General features: G+C 38.2%; 1 pseudogene; it reads left to right on the top strand.

The window, feature by feature from the left end:
* The window catches only part of LOC119524509, a 57,608-nt pseudogene extending 44,399 nt beyond the window's left edge, over positions 1-13,209 (top strand).
* The last annotated feature ends 1,552 nt before the right edge of the window (positions 13,210-14,761 follow it).

Below are 14,761 nucleotides of genomic sequence, written 5' to 3'. Positions count from 1 at the left end.
CCCATTGTCACCCCTCATAAGCTACATTTTTATACAACTGTCTTTGAGATTCATGGGTTCTGGGTTGTAGTTTGATAGTTTCAGGTATCCACCACCAGCTACCCCAATTCTTTAGAACCTAAAAAGGGTTGTCTAAAGTGTGCGTAAGAGTGCCCTCCAGAGTGACCTCTCGGCTCCTTTTGGATTCTCTCTGCCACTGAAGCTTATTTCATTTCCTTTCACATCCCCCTTTTGGTCAAGAAGATGTTCTCCGTCCCACGATGCCAGGTCTACATTCCTCCCCGGGAGTCATATTCCATGTTGCCAGGGAGATTCACTCCCCTGGGTGTCTGATCCCACGTAGGGGGAGGGCAGTGATTTCACCTTTCAAGTTGGCTTAGCTAGAGAGAGAGGGCCACATCTGAGCAACAAAGAGGCATTCAGGAGGAGGCTCTTAGGCATAACCATAGGGAGGCCTAGCCTCTCCTTTGCAGCAACCATCTTCCCAAGGGAAAACCTGTGGTAGAGGGCTCAACCCATCAAACAACCAGTCCCCTATGTCTGTGGTCATGTTAGCAACCATGGAGGTGGGGTAGGCGAATACCCCTGCATTCTCCGCAGGCTCCTCAAGGGGGCACTGCATCTCTTTTTTTTCCTTGTTTTTCTTTTTTTTTTTAACTTTCCCTTCTTTTTTAAATCAACTGTATGAAAAAAAAGTTAAAAAGAAAACAAACATACAATAAAAGAACATTTCAAAGAGACCATAACAAGGGAGTAAGAAAAAGACAACTAACCTATGATAACTGCTTAACTTCCAACATGTTCCTACTTTACCCCAAGAAAGTTACCTAATATAGCAACATTTCTGTGAACTTGCTCCTACTATATCCATCAGAAATTAACAGACCATAGTCATTCCTGGGCATCCCCAGAACATTAAATAGCTTATCTGTTCTTCTTGGATTATTGTTCTCCCTTCCTTACTTGCTCTCTATTGCTAGTTCCCCTACATTCTACATTATAAGCCATTTGTTTTATACTTTTCAAAGTTCACATTAGTGGTAGCATATAATATTTCTCTTTTTGTGCCTGGCTTATTTCGCTTAGCATTATGTCTTCAAGGTTCATCCATGTTGTCATATGTTTCACGAGATCGTTCCTTCTTACTGCCGCGTAGTATTCCATCGTGTGTATATACCACATTTTATTTATCCACTCATCTGTTGAAGGACATTTGGGTTGTTTCCATCTCTTGGCAATTGTGAATAATGCTGCTATGAACATTGGCGTGCAGATATCTGTTCGTGTCACTGCTTTCCGATCTTCCGGGTATATACCGAGAAGTGCAATCGCTGGATCGAATGGTAGCTCTATATCTAGTTTTCTAAGGAACTGCCAGACTGACTTCCAGAGTGGCTGAACCATTATACAGTCCCACCAACAGTGAATAAGAGTTCCAATTTCTCCACATCCCCTCCAGCATTTGTAGTTTCCTGTTTGTTTAATGGCAGCCATTCTAACCGGTATTAGATGGTATCTCATTGTGGTCTTAATTTGCATCTCTCTAATAGCTAGTGAAGCTGAACATTTCTTCATGTGTTTCTTGGCCATTTGTATTTCCTCTTCAGAGAACTGTCTTTTCATATCTTTTGCCCATTCTATAATTGGGCCGACTGTACTATTGTCATTGAGTTGTAGGATTTCTTTATATATGCAAGATATCAGTCTTTTGTCAGATACATGGTTTCCATAAATTTTTTCCCATTGAGTTGGCTGCCTCTTTACCTTTTTGAGAAATTCCTTTGAGGTGCAGAAACTTCTAAGCTTGAGGAGTTCCCATTTATCTATTTTCTCTTTTGTTGCTTGTGCTTTGGGTGTAAAGTCTAGGAAGTGGCCGCCTAATACAAGGTCTTGAAGATGTTTTCCTACATTATCTTCTAGGAGTTTTATAGTACTTTCTTTTATATTGAAATCTTTGGTCCATTTTGAGTTAATTTTTGTGTAGGGTGTGAGGTAGGGGTCCTCTTTCATTCTTTTGGATATGGATATCCAACTCTCCCAGCCCCATTTGTTGAAAAGACCATTATGACTCAGTTCAGTGACTTTGGGGGCCTTATCGAAGATCAGTCGGCCATAGATCTGAGGGTCTATCTCTGAATTCTCAATTCGATTCCATTGATCTATATGTCTATCTTTGTGCCAGTAACATGCTGTTTTGGCAACTGTGGCTTTATAATAAGCTTCAAAGTCAAGGAGTGTAAGTCCTCCCACTTCGTTTTTCTTTTTTAGAGTGTCTTTAGCAATTCGAGGCATCTTCCCTTTCCAAATAAATTTGATAAGTAGCTTTTCCAAGTCTGCAAAGTAGGTTGTTGGAATTTTGATTGGGATTGCATTGAATCTGTAGATGAGTTTGGGTAGAATTGACATCTTAATGACATTTAGTCTTCCTATCCATGAACATGGAATATTTTTCCATCTTTTAATAGTCCCCTTCTATTTCTTTTAGTAGAGTTATGTAGTTTTCTATGTATAGGTCTTTTACATCTTTGATTAAGTTTATTCCTAGGTACTTGATTTTTTTAGTTGCTATTGAAAATGGTATCTTTTTCTTGAGTGTCTCTTCAGTTTGTTCATTTCTAGCATATAGAAACATTACTGACTTATGTGCATTAACCTTGTATCCCGCTACTTTGCTAAATTTGTTTATTAGCTCTAGTAGCTGTATCGTCGATTTCTCAGGGTTTTCTAGATATAAGATCATATCATCTGCAAACAATGACAGTTTTACTTCTTCTTTTCCAATTTGGATGCCTTTTATTTCTTTGTCTTGCTGGATTGCCCTGGCTAGCACTTCCAGCACAATGTTGAATAACAGTGGTGATAGCGGGCATCCTTGTCTTGTTCCTGATCTTAGAGGGAAGGCTTTCAGTCTCTCTGCATTGAGTACTATGCTGGCTGTGGGTTTTTCATATATGCTCTTTATCATGTTGAGGAAGTTTCCTTCAATTCCTACCTTTTGAAGTGTTTTTATCAAAAAGGGATGTTGGATTTTGTCAAATGCTTTTTCAGCATCTATTGAGATGATCAATTGATTTTTCCCTTTTGACTTGTTAATGTGTTGTAATACATTGATTGATTTTCTTATGTTGAACCATCCTTGCATGCCTGGAATAAACCCCACTTGGTCATGGTGTATGATTTTTTTAATGTGTCTTTGGATTCGATTTGCAAGTATTTTGTTGAGGATTTTTGCATCTATATTCATTAGGGAGATTGGCCGGTAGTTTTCCTTTTATGTAACATCTTTGCCTGGTTTTGGTATTAGATTGATGTTAGCTTCATAAAATGAGTTAGGTAGTGTTCCATTTTCTTCAATGTTTTGAAAGAGTTTGAGTAAGATTGGTGTCAGTTCTTTCTGGAAAGTTTGGTAGAATTCCCCTGTGAAGCCATCTGGCCCTGGGCATTTATTTGTGGGAAGATTTTTGATGACTGATTGGATCTCTTTGCTTGTGATGGGTTGGTTGAGGTCTTCTATTTCTTCTCTGGTCAGTCTAGGTTGTTCATATGTTTCCAGGAAATTGTCCATTTCCTCTACATTATCCAGTTTGTTGCCATACAGTTGTTCATAGTATCCTCTTATAATTTTTTTAATTTCTTCAGGATCTGCAGTTATGTCACCTTTTTCATTCATTATTTTGTTTATATGGGTCTTCTCTCTTTTTGATTTTGTCAGTCTAGCTAGGGGCTTGTCAATCTTGTTGATCTTCTCAAAGAACCAACTTTTGGTGATATTTATCCTCTCTATTGTTTTTTTGTTCTCTATGTCATTTATTTCTGCTTTAATCCTTGTTATTTCTTTTCTTGTACTTGGTTTAGGATTGGTTTGCTGTTCATTTTCTAGCTTCTTCAGGTGATCCATTAGTTCTTTGATTTTGGCTCTTTCTTTCTTTTTAATATATGCGTTTATTGCTATAAATTTCCCCCTTAGCACTGCTTTTGCTGCATCCCATAGGTTTTGGTATGTTGTGTTCTCATTTTCATTCGTCTGTATATATTTAGCAATTTCTCTTGCTATTTCTTCTTTAACCCACTGATTGTTTAGGAGTGTGTTGTTTAACCTCCAGGTATTTGTGAATTTTCTAAGTCTCTGATGGTTATTGACTTCTAATTGTATTCCATTGTGGTCAGAGAATGTGCTTTGAATAATTTCAGTCCTTTTAATTTTATTGAGGCTTGTTTTATGTCCCAGCATATGATCTATTCTGGAGAAAGTTCCATAAAAAGTATGTGTATCCTGGTGATTTGGGATGTAATGTCCTGTATATGTCTGCTAAATCTAATTCATTTATCAGATGGTTTAGGTTTTCAATTTCCTTATTGGTCTTCTGTCTGGTTGATCTATCTATAGGAGAGAGTGATGTGTTGAAGTCTCCCACAATTATTGTGGAAACATCAATTGCTTCCTTTAGTTTTGCCAGTGTTTCTCTCATGTATTTTGTGGCACCTTGGTTGGGTGCATAGACATTTACGATTGTTATTTCTTCTTGCTGAATTGCCCCTTTTATTAGTACGTAGTGGCCTTCTTTGTCTCTCAAAACATCCCTGCATTTGAAGTCTATTTTATCTGAGATTAATATTGCTACACATGCTTTCTTTTGACTGTAGCTTGCATGAAATATTTTTTCCATCCTTTCACTTTCAGTTTCTTTGTGTCCCTGTGTCTAAGATGAGTCTCTTGTATGCAACATATTGATGGTTCATTTTTTTTTATCCATTCTGCGAATCTATATATTTTAATTGGGTAGTTTAATCAATTTACATTGAACGTTATAACCGTGAAGGCATTTCTTGAATCGGCCATCTTATCCTTTGGTTTATGTTTGTCATATTTTTACGCTCTGTCTATTAATATCCTCTATTGAACCCATACCGAATCTCTTTAGTACTGAACCTTTCTCCAAGTCTCTCTGTCCTTTCTTTGTTTCTCTGTCTGTAGGGCTCCCTTGAGTATCTCCAGTAGGGCAGGTCTCTTGTTAGCAAATTCTCTCAGCATTTGTTTGTCTGTGAAAAATTTAAGCTCTCCCTCAAATTTGAAGGAGAGCTTTGCTGCATAAAGTATTCTTGGCTGGAAATTTTTCTCACTCAGAATTTTAAATATATCGTGCCACTGCCTTCTCACCTCCATGGTGGCTGCTGAGTAGTCACTACTTAGTCTTATGCTGTTTCCTTTGTATGTGGTGAATTGCTTTTCTCTTGCTGCTTTCAGAACTTGCTCCTTCTCTTCTGTGTTTGATAGTGTGATCAGTATACGTCTCGGAGTGGGTTTATTTGGATTTATGCTATTTGGAGTTCGCTGAGCAGTTATGATTTGTATATTTATGTTGTTTAGAAGATTTGGGAAGTTTTCCCCAACAATTTCTTTGAATACTCTTCCTAGACCTTTACCCTTTTCTTCCCCTTCTGGGACACCAGTGAGTCTTATATTTGGACGTTTCATATTATCTATCATATCCCTGAGGTCCATTTCGATTTTTTCAATTTTTTTCCCCATTCTTTCTTTTATACTTTCATTTTCCATTCTGTCATCTTCCAGGTCACTGATTCGTTGTTCAACTTCCTCTAGTCTTGTACTATGAGTGTCCAGAATCTTTTTAATTTGATCAACAGTTTCTTTAATTTCCATAAAATCATCCATTTTTTTATTTAGTCTTGCAATGTCTTCTTTATGCTCTTCTAGGGTCTTCTTGATTTCCTTTATCTCCCGTGCTATGGTCTCATTGTTCATCTTTAGTTCTTTGAGTAGCTGCTCTAGGTGCTGTGTCTCTTCTGGTCTTTTGATTTGGGTGCTTGGGCTTGGGTTATCCATATCGTCTGGTTTTTTCATATGCTTTATAATTTTCTGTTGTTTTTGGCCTCGTGGCATTTGCTGAACTTGATAGGGTTCTTTTAGGATTTGTAGACCAATTGAAGTCCTTATCTCTAATTTGTCAGATCTACAGCTTCGTGGAGTACACTTTAACTAACCAGCAGGTGGCATCCACGAGCCACCTGTTCTCCACAAGCCAGTTCTCCCCTGCGTAGCCTTTTTGGTGAGTGGGGGAGTGAGTCTTGTGGGGTCCAATTGGTGTACCAAGCTTGCATGTGTAGTTGGTGTTGCCTGCCCTGTATATGGGGTGTGTTTCTGAGCAGTCAGGGAGGGGGGGGGGTGGCTCTAACAATCAAATCTCCCTGGTGATCCTAGAGTTTTAAAGCTGCTGCAATAGTCTAATCCTTCAGTTCAGTCCTGCCACCGTTTGTCTCTGCCACTGACCCACAAGTCCTTGGTATTGGCGTATGGCTCCTGAGACTTGCAAGTGGGCCCCTCTTCCAGGCCGTGCACCCCGGGTCCTCTGTTGAGGAATGACTGTGCTATGTCACAGGTGAGTGCCGTCCCCCCAGGGCAGTTCTGGGCTGCTGGTCTGTGTAGGGAGGCTCCCAGTCTGCTGAAATGATGGCTGAATGGGGCTTTGTTAATTCACACTGCTCTACCTTCCCAACTCTGGGACAATCAGCTGAGGTTGCAGGGAAGGCTAATGTCCACACCCAGTTTTGTGGTGTGTGCCTGTTATTTGAAGCACTTCCGTCACACTGGGTTGTCTGGGGGCAGTTCTGGGCTATGGGGCTGGCGATGGGCAGGAGTGTTTCCTGTCCACCAGGATGATGGCTGTGAGCGGACACCCCCCTTTTCTTGGGAAGTTGTGGTGTTTAGTGAATTTTCTCAGCCACTAGATTATTGCGTTTTGTCTCAGAGTTCTCCTAGTTCTGCTCTTGACTTGACCTGCCCAAATAGCAAGTCTTTGAAGCTTTCTGTATTGGGCTTCTTAGAGTAATTGTTTTAGAAAAAGAAAAAAGGATTAAAAAAAAAACAAAGCAAAACAAAACAAAAAAAAACGGGCCCTCCTCAGAGATCTAATGGGTTATTGAAATGCTAAGAGAGAAAGCAACCAGGGCATTAAGGAAAGGTCCACAGGGCAGAGAGATCAGCTTTTCTTCGGGATTTGCATATGCGCCTCCGGGCCCTTCCCCTTTCTATGTTCACCAGAACTCCAAAAATCCTCTGCTTTTATTTTGGAGTTTTTCGTGTTGTTTTTTTTCTATGCCTGTCTCCTCTCTGCTGGGCTGGCTGCTCTCAGATTCTCTGGTGTCTGGTCTCAGTCTATCTATGGTTGGAGTTTGGATCAGTAGAATGAGTTTCCGATAAGGGCTGCCACTGCAGTTCTCCCTTCTTCTTCCCGGAGCTGACAGCCCCTCCTCCCCCGGGACTGAGCCTGGCAGGGAGGGGCGCGGGTCCCCTGGCCGCAAAAACTTACAGATTTCGCTGATCTCAGCAGTTCCACGTTTTCATGAGTGTTGTATGAAGTATGCCCAAAGTCAGATTGCTCTGTGGTGTCCAGTCCACGCAGTTCCTGGCTTTCTACCTACTTTCCTGGAGGAGTAACTACAACATACAGCTCACCAGTCTGCCGTCTTGCCCCGCCCCCATAAGTTTTTATATGTTGTGCTTTAATTTTCATTTGACTCAAGGTATTCAGTGACTTCACTTGCAATTTCTTCCTTTACCCACTGGTTGTCTAAGAGTATTATTTAGCCTCCAAATATTTGTGAATTTTCTGACCTTCTGCCTGTCATTGATTTCCATTTTTATTCCATTTTCATGTGAGAAGGTGTTTTGTATAATATCAGTTCTTTTAAATTTGTTGAGACTTACTTTGTGACCCAATATGTGGTCTATCCTAGAGAATGATCCATAAGCACTTGAGAAAAATTTGTATCCTGCTGTTGTGGGGTGTAATGTTCTATAAATGTCTTCAAAGTCTAGATCCTTTATCATACAATTCAACATCTGTGTTTCCTTATTGATCCTCTATCTAGATGTTCTATCCATTGGTGAGATCAGTGTTTTGAAGTCTCCAACTATTATTGTTGAAGTATCTACTTCTCCCTTCAGTGTTGACAGTGGTTGCCACATGTATTTTGGGGCACTCTGAATCAGAGCATAAATATTTATGTTTGTTATGTTTTCTTGCTGAATTTTCACCTTTATTAATATATAGTGTCCTTCTTTGTCCCTGGTAATTGTTTCACATTTGAAGTCTAATTTGTCTGATATTAATATAGCTACTCCTGCTTTTTTTCTGGTTGTTGTTTGTGTGATATATCTTTTATCAACCTTTCACTTTCGGCCTATACTTGTCCTTGTGTCTGAAGTAATTTTCTTCTAGACACCATATAAATGGGTCTTGTTTTCTTAATCCATTGTGCCAGTCTATGTCTTTTTATTGGGGGAATTTAATCCATTGACATTTAATCTTATTACTCTAAGTACAGTATATTCTTCAACCATTTTGCCTTTTTGATTTTATATGTCATCTTATTTTTTCTCACTCTCTGTCCTTTTACCCCTCCTGATAGTCTTAATTTATACATTCTTTTCCACACCTCTATATCCTGTATTTTCCTATCAGCCTTTAGCACTCTCTTTAGTACTTCTTGAAATGCAGGTCTCTTATTCACAAAATCTCTCAGTGTCTGTCTGCCTGAAAATATTTTGATCTCTCACTCATAATTGAAATATGCACACTCCCAACCATCAGGGATGGGATGGCCATGCACTGGAACAGACAACTCAAATAACAAGCACACAAAGTCCATCAGGAAGAATAACTTACTGGGTGATGACTACATCTAAAGGTATTTGAGCACTGAATTCTGCATTGTAAGGGAAACAAGGCAATGGAATATATGTTAGGAAGTACTGAGAATTGAGGGACTGGAGGGCCAGGGAGTTTTCTTGTGAGACTAGAAACATGAAATCCCACTTTCAATATGTCCAACTGTTCTTTATCTTTTCCCACTGGAATGCAGTCACCAGGGGTGGGCTGCAGTGGTATTACTGAGAAAGCCCCCTGATTCCAAATGAGGAGTGAGATAAGAGCCTTCCTACTGAAAACTAACACTCTGAATATTGGCTTTGTGAAAAGTGAATACTCCCTATGCCTGCAATGTCCTGTAATGTCCTTGTGAAGTGTTATCTTTCTGTTCCTGTTGGCAGAAGTGTTTTGGCAACAAAATAATAATGTATAGAATTACACAATGACAGGTTCTGGATTGTAGGGAATTCTCTAGCCAATGAACCCACAATTCCCCATGAATGATGTGTTTGATTTTATTTAAAATGGTCTCATTTCAAATTCCTATTTAAATTTCAATGGCAATATAAAGTGGTATTTCACAAGAAGAGTATTTATGTACCATAAGAATCAAGTTCTAAAGGGTTTTTATTTATCCAAGTTTGTTTTGTCCTTGCCATGTACATATATAATACTAAAATAATAGTTAAGAATCATAATTTTATATTCTAAGCATTTGAGGTAACATTCAAAGTTATATTCTGATTGATTCAAATAGCTGTGTATATAACTACATAAAAGCAAAATTAGAATGTGGCCAATGTATTAGATTTTCAGCAACAATATTTTTGCTTACAAATATGTAAGTAATAATCTATGAATTTTTTCTCACTTCATTTAGCTTCTTACAAAATTCATTATTCAGTATAACACCAATTGCACTTCATAATTCTACATTGTTAGCCTACATAATTTCAATACTTTTTCAAAATTTCTTTTTGCTGAATTGAGGGCTAAAGGGTCTATATAAAAGATTTTATTTAACACTATGAATCTTTGCATGTGAAAAACCTGAAGATTTTCCTAAATTGGCCGCACTATTGTTGATTCCACCGCATAAGAATATTAATGCTAAGGAATGAGTGATCACAGAAGACATGACTTAATTCATGACTCTGATGAGTTTTATACAGTGTGAATTCACACTTTCCCTACCAATGTTTCTGTAAGATACAAACATTTCATGGTATTTGCTTTAAGCAGCCTTGGAAACTAAATAAATGATTTTTTTTCATGAATACTATCTCCAGCATGCATTATTTGCACTCTCTCAAGGGGCTTCTTCCTCTGGTAAACATCTTCTCTCTATACATGCAGTGGATGTAGACTCTTCCATTTTATTACATTTTGATTTCTCTCATGTTGTATGACTATCTACTAAAGGCTTAGTAGGTGACATTTACATTGATCCTCTCAAGTATAAATTGGCTTAAACTGACCCAGTAGTCAGGATGACTAAAAGCTCTTCCAGATTGATTACATTTTTTCCTTCAGTGTGTGAGTGTTCTAGTATGTTTAAATGTTCACTCAAAAGTTGAAAAAACTTCCATATAGAAAATGACATGAGTTCTCTCATATCATCTAAGGTCAGAATATTGACTAAATGCTTTCACATATATGGCATTCATATGATTTTTCTCCAGTTTGGTTCTGTCATGTTGTCTAAGTTTACAGAAATAAACCAAGGTTTTCACACATAGATGATATTCTTATAGTATATTTGTAGAGTGAGCTTTCACATGTTTTCTAAAGGCATAATGATAAGTGAAGGCTTTCCCACAAAGATGACATTCATAGGGTCCTTCTCTACTGTGCATTCTCTCATGATTTCTCAGGATAGAACTTCAACTAAATGCTTTCCCACACAGATGGCATTCACATGGTTTCTCTCCAGTGTGAGTTCTCTCATGTCTCAGGGAAGAAACCTGACTGAAGGTTTTCCCACATAGATGGCATTCATATGGCTTCTCTCCAGTGTGAGTTATGTTGTTTCAGGTTAGAAAAGGAAATGAAGGCTTTCCCACATAGATGGCATTCATATTGTTTCTCTCCAGTGTGAGTTTTCTCATGTTGTCTCAGGTTAGAAGAGTGAGTGAATGCTTTCCCACAGAGATGACATTCATATGGTTTCTCTCCAGTGTGAATCCTCTCATGTTGTCTAAATGTAGAATAGTGGATGAAGGTTTTCCCACAGGGGTGGCATTCATATCATTTCTCTCCAGTGTGAGTTCTCTCATGTTGTCTCTTGGCAGAATATACAGGGAAGGTGTCCCCACATAGACAGCATTCATATGGTGTCTCTCCAGTGTGACTTCCATCACATTGTGCAAGGCCAGGGCTTTGAATAAAGGATTTATCAATTGGGTGACATTCATATGATTTATTTCTAGTGCACATTTGATTTTGTTTATTAACAGATGACTGGCCACTGAGGGCTTTTCGAATGAGATTGCCAAAGTAGGGCTTTTTTCCATTGTGAATTAACATCTGTTGAGTCACTCTGGATCTGTGGCTAAAATCCTCTGGCAATTCAATACACATAATACCATTATTTTAACATGAGAATTCTGCCTCTGGAAAGTAAGGGAGAGACCCATAAATGGTTTGTCTATATAAATCCACTCATATACTTATGATTTCTAGACTAATCATTCAGTGACAGTCTCCAACTAAAATCTTTCCCATGGTATCTACATGTTATTCTGCATTCACAGGGATCTCTTTTGTAGTATCCCAACTACAGAGATATCTCTTCAATTTTTAAGACTTTATAATGTTTCAAAGATTAAGTATATGAGCCATGTTTAAACAATTATCTTTCCATAAAAACTCAGGCTATACTTGGAGTTCAAATTGATTTTGTCCTAAATTCAAGCTATCACAGACATTTTCTGGATTAGCACTTAAACCCAACTTACACTTAGATGATTATACTGAATTCCTAATTTATTCCACTACCAGGTATCTATTTGGAAGACCAGAGTTCACACCCCCAAGCCTTACCAATGATATGATGGTAGCTGTGTCTTTCCTGCAGTTATGTTTTACATGGGTAGTACTTCTTTTATTTTAAGGCTACTTTCCCTACCTGAAAGAATTGAAAAAAACTGTTAATTGCCAGATAAACATTAGGGAAGTGAAAATGTTGAAAAGATCCACCTAGCCCTATAAATTTTTCAAATATGACACATCTGAAAAGAATATCAAATGAAGGAATACTTTAGGTAGTAGAATACTTCAGAAGACATAGACAATTAGAAAAGATCTTTAAGATTTAACTATAAGAAAAATTATTTTAAAAGTAGTACATTGGGGAAGTAAAAAGAGGAAAAACCATTAGAAGAGGAGGAACAGAAAAAGCCCATTAAGTGAAAGTATAAAACAAACCAATCCCTAAATTTTAGAAATTATAGCTTACTCTTTGTCAGGAAGCACAATTTTCTAGAACTCACCTAAATTCTGGGAATGGAAAAATCCAAGCCCTTCTCTCCACAGTCCCTCTCCCTGCTTCAAGTGGTAAAGTACATCTGATTTGAAGACTAGACATACTGGTTGTGGAAAAAAATAAATGTAATTTTGAGTTCTGCACAGATAACAGAACTCAAGTCTAGAGAAGGTGACTATTTCAGCATTTTAGGATGCTTAAGCAAATACCATAAAATGGGTTGCTTTAAACAGAGGAAATTTATTAGTTTATGGTTTTGAAATCAAGAAAATGTCCAAATCAAGGCATCAACTAAAAATATACTAAAAAAGAACAATGAAGTGGGAGAACTTACACTTCCAGATTTTGAACCCTAGTATAAAGCCATAGTGGAGAAAAAAGCAAGGTATTGGCACAAAGGTAGACATATTGATCAATGGAATAGAACTGAGAATTTGGAAATAGATACCCAGATCTATGGCCAACTGATTTTTGATAAGGCCCCCAAATCCAATGAACTGGGACAGAACAGTCTTTTCAACAAATGGGGTTGGGAGAACTGGATATCTGTAATGAAAAGAATGAAAAAGGACCCATACATCACACCCTATACAAAAATTAATTCAAAGTGTGTCAAAGACCTCAATATAAGAGACAGCACAATAAAACTGTTAGAAGATAATATAGGGAGGCTGGCACCTATGGACACTTCTGGCCCAGCCACGTCAACCTGCCACTGCCACTGAGTGCCCACTGTGGGAACAGTGATGTTACGGAGTGTTCTATTAAAGAGGCATTGGAATCAGTGCAGCCACCTAAGCTCAGAACTGAAAGTTCATTAGCATCGACTCTGAAGACACTCCTGTTCTTCAATCTTTAATGATCCCTGTTCCTATTTGATTATATTTCATGACTAATTCTTACATATTTGAAGGCGTCTTGGCACTGTCCAATACAGGCAGTGATTTTTATGCCGCTATCATTAAAGTGGTTGTCATCCATGTGGTGTTGGCCCTCTTTGTGTACATGGCCTGAAATGAAGGCTTACAACAATGGCAGGAAGGCAAACAGGATTAAAGTGAATAGCACCTTTTGATAATATTAAATTGTTTTATTGAAATCAGCTTTATGCAGGTATAATTCATATGGCATGTAATTCACACATTTAAAGTATACAATTCCATCAATCTTAGTTTCATCACAGAGTTGTGCCACCAACACCACATCAATTTTAGAACATTCTCATCACCACCCCCCCCACCAAAACACCCTGAACCCTTTAGCAGTTACCTCCTATCCCACCTTAGCCCACCCTGGCCCTAAGCAACCCCTAAGCTACTTTGTCTCTATGGATTTGCCTCTTCTGCATATTTCATATAAATGGAAGCATGCAATATACAGTCTTTTGTGATTGGCTTCTTTCATTTAGCATGTTTACAAGGTTCATCATGTTGGAGCATACAAGAGGACTTTATTTCTTTTTATGGCCAAATAATATTCCATTGTATGGGTATAGTACCTTTTATTTATCCATTCCTCAGTCAGCCAACTCAGTGATACTTTTTTAAATTTAGTTTTATTGAAATATATTCCATAGAATCATACAATCATCCATGGTGTACAATCAACTGTTCACAGTACCATCATATAGTTGTGCATTCATCAACTCAATCAATTTTTGAACATTTTTCTTACACCAGAAAGAATAAAAATAAGAATACAAAATAAAATTAAAAAGGAAGAAGGAACACCATAATCATCCTCCATCCCACTCTATTATTTTCATTTAGTTTTTGTCCCCATTTTTCTACTCATCCATCCATACACTGCATAAAGAGAATGTGACCTACAAGATTTTCACAATCACACCGTTACTCCATGTAAGCTACATACTTATACAATCATCTTCAAGAATCAAGGCTACTGGGTTGCAGTTTGATAATTTCAGGTATTCTAGCTATTCCAATACACCAAACCCTTAAAAGGGATATCTATACAGTGGATAAGAATGCCCTCCAGAGTGACCTCTTGATGCCACTGAACTTTTATTTTCTTTCATTTTGCTTCCCCATTTTGGTCAAGAGTTTCTCAATCCCATGATGCTGGTCCAGGCTCATCCCTGGGAGTCATATCCTATATTGCCAGGGAGATTTACACCCCTGAGGGTCAGGTCCCATGTAAGGGGGGAGGGCAGTGAATTCACCTGCTGAGTTGGATTAACTAGAGAGAGAGAAGGCCACATCTGAGCAACAAAGAGGTACTCTGGGGGAGACTGTTAGGCACAATTATAAGTAGGCTTAGCCTCTGCCTTGCAGTAACAAGCTTCATAAGGGCAGCCCCAAGATCAAGGGCTTGGCATTCCAAATTGTCAGTCCTCAATGTTTATGAGAATATCAGTAGTAACCCAGTTGGGTATGTCCAACATTTCTGCATTTCCCCCCAAATTTTTGGGGAGAGGGTGCATGTATATTTTTATTCTCTGCCCAAACTGCTCTGGGATATATTGCTATTTCATACTAACCTGTACAAATCCACTAGCTGTCACCTCCTATTCAAAGTTCCATGTAATTATGGTGTTTGAACAAACTGACCATACAAGTTAAATTAGTGCACTGTAGAAGATATATAT

Source organism: Choloepus didactylus (genome assembly GCF_015220235.1).
Source record: "Choloepus didactylus isolate mChoDid1 chromosome 11 unlocalized genomic scaffold, mChoDid1.pri SUPER_11_unloc2, whole genome shotgun sequence".
NCBI lineage: Eukaryota > Metazoa > Chordata > Mammalia > Pilosa > Megalonychidae > Choloepus > Choloepus didactylus.
The sequence above is the reverse complement of the archived record's forward strand: the minus strand, read 5'-3'. Positions and strand labels throughout refer to the sequence as shown.